Below are 5,477 nucleotides of genomic sequence, written 5' to 3' on the forward strand. Positions count from 1 at the left end.
GACAAGCGTTTCCCAGCAACAAGGCGGAAGTCCTACAGCGTTCGATACCGTTTACGACAACCCTTTAAACGAAATTGCTGCGCATGTGCAAGAAGTTCATTGTTGAGATACTGATTAGTCTAACGAAACGTCAACAAAAACTAATCCTGTTAGACGTCTGATCATAATTTGTGTTTTAGGAAACCAGGACTACGTTTGAGGGCGAGCTGTATTTTTGCGTTATGTAAACGACCGCAAAACGACTGTTCGAGCAATCTGTTACTAGGAGGTACCTTTCTCAAACCCGTGGACATCCGTTGGCCGGTCATCTGCTTACAAAAAGCGCTGCTCTCTTTCTTGGAATTCGCTGTGAACCTCACAAATTAATACATGCAAATTTTGTAAAGAAATAAGCTAGTTTGCGTTAATAACATTGAATGCCAATCGTGATTTGGAAAGAGTAACGGATAAAAAGGTAAGTCGGTCTATTCTCATAGACTTCCTAACCTTTTCTTCTTGGGTATACGCTGTTGTATTTTATCGTGGTTCATTTACAATTGATTAGACATCTACTGGGTACATGCTTCGTAAATTGTTATCCAAATGCGTATGCATGTTTTGTTTAACTATTTATTATATTTGCTGTGTAATTGGATACGATTGTAGGATCCGCATCAATATTTTTTCAGGAGTCGTACAAAATTTGCATTGCGTGGAATTTTTGTGCAAAACCTATATATTTCGTTTGCTTTCAAAATTTATTTTGGTGCTAGTTTACCTATAAAACCATTACTTGGTCTTGGTCAATCGAACCCTAAGACCTCGATCCCCGAGGAAAAAAGGGCCATCATGTACGTATCTAGATCTAGTTCAAATGTTTTCAATAAAAGTCAAGTAATATTCGAAGTAAGTAAAATCATGACTATAAAAAGTGCGTTAAAAGTTTCCTCGTAGGTCGCGAGAAGTTCTCGGTAAAAAACTGTTATGATAAAATGTTTTGCTGGCTGGAACAGCCCTAGGTACGTCATTGGATACCGATCTGGTATGATGTGAGTGTGTCATTGTGTATATTGTTAAAATTATTGATTAAAGACTCATGCACACTGCTGGAGAGAATTTTTATAAGTAAAACCATTCGAGCCGACTTCCGTCTGTTCTTAAGCAATTCCAACCCTAATTTGTCTCTGGCCATAGTTACGCTTTCCACCCCTTTATGATCCGCAATAAAACGCACAGCGCGCCTCTGAACATTTTCCAGTTGTGTTTCATGTTTTATGAGGTATGGATCCCATACCTCACAAGCGAATTCCAAAACGGGCCTGCACAGACTAAGATATGCAATTTTTTTGACGTTTCTGGGTGCTCCGTGTAATACTCTCCTCAACATCCCTAACCTTTGATATGCTCTAGAGGTAATGTCGTCTATGAGTATGTCCCATTTAAAGTCATTAGAGACATTCACTCCCAAGTATTTAAAAGATTCCACAATCTCCAAGTGTACGCCATAAAGGGTATACGATAAATTAACTTGGTTGATTGGTGGCTTCCAGCCAAACAAGACTACCTGGCATTTTTTAACATTAAACTCCATTTTCCATGTGTTAGCCCATTGCTCAAGAGATAAAAGATCTTGCTGAAATAAAAGCGTATCACTAGGCGTTGTAATTGGACAGTACAAGAGAGCATCATCAGCAAAAAGGATTATAGAAGAATGTTGAAGAGAACTTCCAATATCATTAACATAAACTAAAAACAGTGAAGGGCCCAAAACAGAACCCTGGGGGACTCCGGATGTAACTGCCAAAAAGCTTGAGTTACTTCCTTGGATAACCACTCTCTGAAATCAATCAAACAAAATTTTTTCTATCCATTTGATTATTGACTTGTCAATTGTAGTACGAAGCAATTTGTCAATTAACAGACCATGGGAGACTTTATCAAAAGCCTTGGAAAAATCCAAGACTGCTGCATGTACTGATGTTTCATTATCAACAGCCGCCATTATTTCATTTGATGTAGAAACAAGCTGAGTAGCACAGGAAAGTCCTCTCCTGAACCCATGTTGGTCAGGGCTTAAAAACTCCTCAAGTATTGGGCTTATATTGCTAAGAATAATATGCTCTAAAAGTTTGCATGATAAAAGTTTGCATAATAAAAGTTTTACTTTTATTCAAAGTTTTTTTTTAAGTGACTAGCAATTGGTTAGAGGTTTTAAGGGTACACGTTTCGTGAATTGTTGGCCAAATGCTTAAGCATGTTTGGCGAATTATAAAATTCAATGTGAATTTCATGCGCAGTTGGTCATGGGACAAATAAATATGCCACGCTGTATAATCATTTTGCAGGATAATTACCAACCTTTATATATAAGTGTACTCACTTTTTATTTTTATGATGCTTGTTTCTGGTTATTGTTTTGTTATTTTGAAGATAAGGTTTTTGTATATCTGGTTCTAAGCATCATGTTAACCTTTAACTTATGATTCTACTTTACTTATTTAAAAGATTAAGCAAAACCTCTATTTGCTAATATCATACACGATATGTTCATTGCAGCTGAATATTTGCGATGCCATGAGAGGGGAGGATTTCCATCAGTGCAAGCTGTCTATTCTCTCAGCTCTTTAGAGCTTAAATACAGCGAATCATCAGATCTCACAGATATATGGCTGTTGGGCGTACCTTATCCTACGGGTAATCTTTAGTTGTCCTTCCTCTCAAATCCTCTTAATGCCGCTTTCAACCTATGATACTAGTATTATTAGTTTTCCAATATTCCTCGTCTTCTATTGTTTTTCTAGATGCTGCTATGTAATTCAATTGTTTAGCATATCATCTGGGAAATGGGAGATTACGATATCAAATCATCTGCGATACGGATTCTTCATTCTAAGTTTTAATAGCTATAGCTGGACAGGCAAACATCCGAACAAATGACAAACTTTTGAGATTCATATATATATAAAGATTACTATCTCATCGCTTACAAACATGACAGTCTAAATAGTGATTAGAGAATGCTTTATATCTCCATAGTTATCATTCAATCCTCTCATAGTTATATGATCCTGTTGACAGTTCAAGCACTTGTACATTTTCCATCTCCAGAGATGTTCTTCCTGTTGAGCTGTATATTGTCTTCTATTCCTCTCTAGTACCATCTACACTGTATGTGTTTCCACTCCTGTTCTATTCTTCTAAGAGCCTTTGATTGTCAGGTCTGGGTCTCTGCTACTCACTAGCTGACCAGCTATTGGTAAGTTGTGGATTATTTTGTGTTATTTAGATGTCATGATGGAACCATTGTGTGAATAGTAAATCTGTGTATATTTTGTTTGGTTAGAAGCTTCATAAAAAAGGTTAGATAACTCCTAAATTTATCTTCACTTTAACCATTTCATGACCAAGCTATCCTCATTCGTTGTCTGTCATTAGCTTATTATGGTTGATCTGTCATGTTTTATATGTGCGTACTTGATCTCTTCAATTCCCTATTTCATCAAGTGCTGTCAGTTTTTATTATTAACTCTTATAATTACAGCACTATTTTGAAGATGTTGAAAAAGTTTTTTAAGCTGATCTATTCATTTGCATAGCAAAAATTAAATATTGCATCGAAATAACCAATATTGGCATGATAAAGTCCACTGGTGTTATGAACAGGCGGTAGAACTTTAGAATTTACTGATGTACTTGGTTTATAGTATATTCCATCTCCTTGCTAGTTAGAGCAAGTTATGCCATGTTTCACTCACTCTACGCTCAACATTGGCATTGCCAAATCTTCACTTTTCTTTTTTTTAAGTACCTTAAGCGTTCCTACAACAGAAAGTTCTTACGTTCCTATAAGAACAGTGAAGTACATGTTAATTGCCTGATTCGGTCCAGGATCTTTCCAAACTCACCTCTTTAGCAATGCGAAAAGGAAAAACTTAACTCAACTTTTTTATTTTGTGGGCTGTATAGTAACTGCCATATAAGCGGTTTGCATCAACAGTTTTTCTCCCTTTTATGATCAATATCACTGGTTATATAGACCATGATTGTAGTAATTTTACAACGAGGTGATGAGAACTACACATTTTCTGCATTGATTTACAACATTTTGCTTATTTGTTCCAATCAGTATGGTCTATTCTGCCAAGTAAAACTAATGAAACATTTTGTTATTGGTTCTACAATAAAGCAAAACGACAAAATCTTGATGTTTATTATAAACTAGACCCTTGCATAGAGGGGTCAAGGTTATAATAAAAGATAACTTTCGACGATACTTTAACTCTTGACATTCAGATTAGTAGATCGCTTTAACACCTGCACCAATCAACTGCCTTCAAGTATTTATGAGCAATTTGCACAGCTGTCCTGTTCTCTGTTTTGTCTACACATTTGACGATCTATCTCAACGAACTAGTATGTTGCGAAGGATATATATATATATATATAATAAATATCACGCTACACGCACGTATATAATAATATTACACTATATGCATGTTGTTTTTTCCTCCGCAAGTGCGGTGAGATAAACTAACATTCTAATTGAATATGAAAACTCGACCGACTTGACACTTTACGTTATACAAACATTTTTAAATAGTATGAAGTGGAAACTAAATGAAAGTTCTACGTTATCTGTAATTTACGTTATAGCAGTGTCTACTGTAAATGATATATACATTATAGGAGTGTCACCTGTATATGATATATAAATTATAGGAGTGTCTACTGTATATGATATATATATATATATATATATATATATATATTATACGGGTGTCTACTGTATATGATATATATACAGTGAAACATGGATAACTCGCCCTCGGATATATCGAACACATGGTTAACTCGAATGGATTCGCTTGGTCCATTCCCACGTAATGATAAATGGCTCTATATAACTCGAACTCAACACTGTTAATTCAAACTGTTTTTTGCCCAACCGCTACTGAAACGGTTGCTATCGCTTTAGAAAATCACTTTATTCCAAGCCATAGAGGTAAACCTCAACTTTTCGTAATTCATAAGCGTCGTTATTACCATCATCAGCAAAATATTTTTGTCAACGACTTTTCTAGAGGTTTGGTGAAATTTGATTTATACCAAACATCCGCGTAGCAATCGCCCTTTGGAAGCGAGGTAAAGTGAGGTAATCTTTGCATAAACTTCAAGAAAAATCGGCAAAATTGATTGTGGGTAAAACGCTCAAAAGAAAAATATCTCTTTTCTTTTGAGCATTTCAACAACGATCAAGTTTTGCCAATGTCTATCTAAAAAATGTCTTGGCAATAACATCACCTCAAACAGCGAACTAATCTCAAGTGATAGAAAAATCTCCATACTTTTTGATAAAAACTTTTTAAACTTTACATTAGAAGCATTTAATTTGAAACAAGCCATTTGTTCTTTTGCTTTATATTATAGTTTGTATATGTACTGATGTCTTTTCTTTTGAGCATTTCAACAACGATCAAGTTTTGCCAATGTCAATCTAA

Source organism: Watersipora subatra, chromosome 6, assembly GCF_963576615.1.
Source record: "Watersipora subatra chromosome 6, tzWatSuba1.1, whole genome shotgun sequence".
In the NCBI taxonomy this organism is placed as follows: domain Eukaryota; kingdom Metazoa; phylum Bryozoa; class Gymnolaemata; order Cheilostomatida; family Watersiporidae; genus Watersipora; species Watersipora subatra.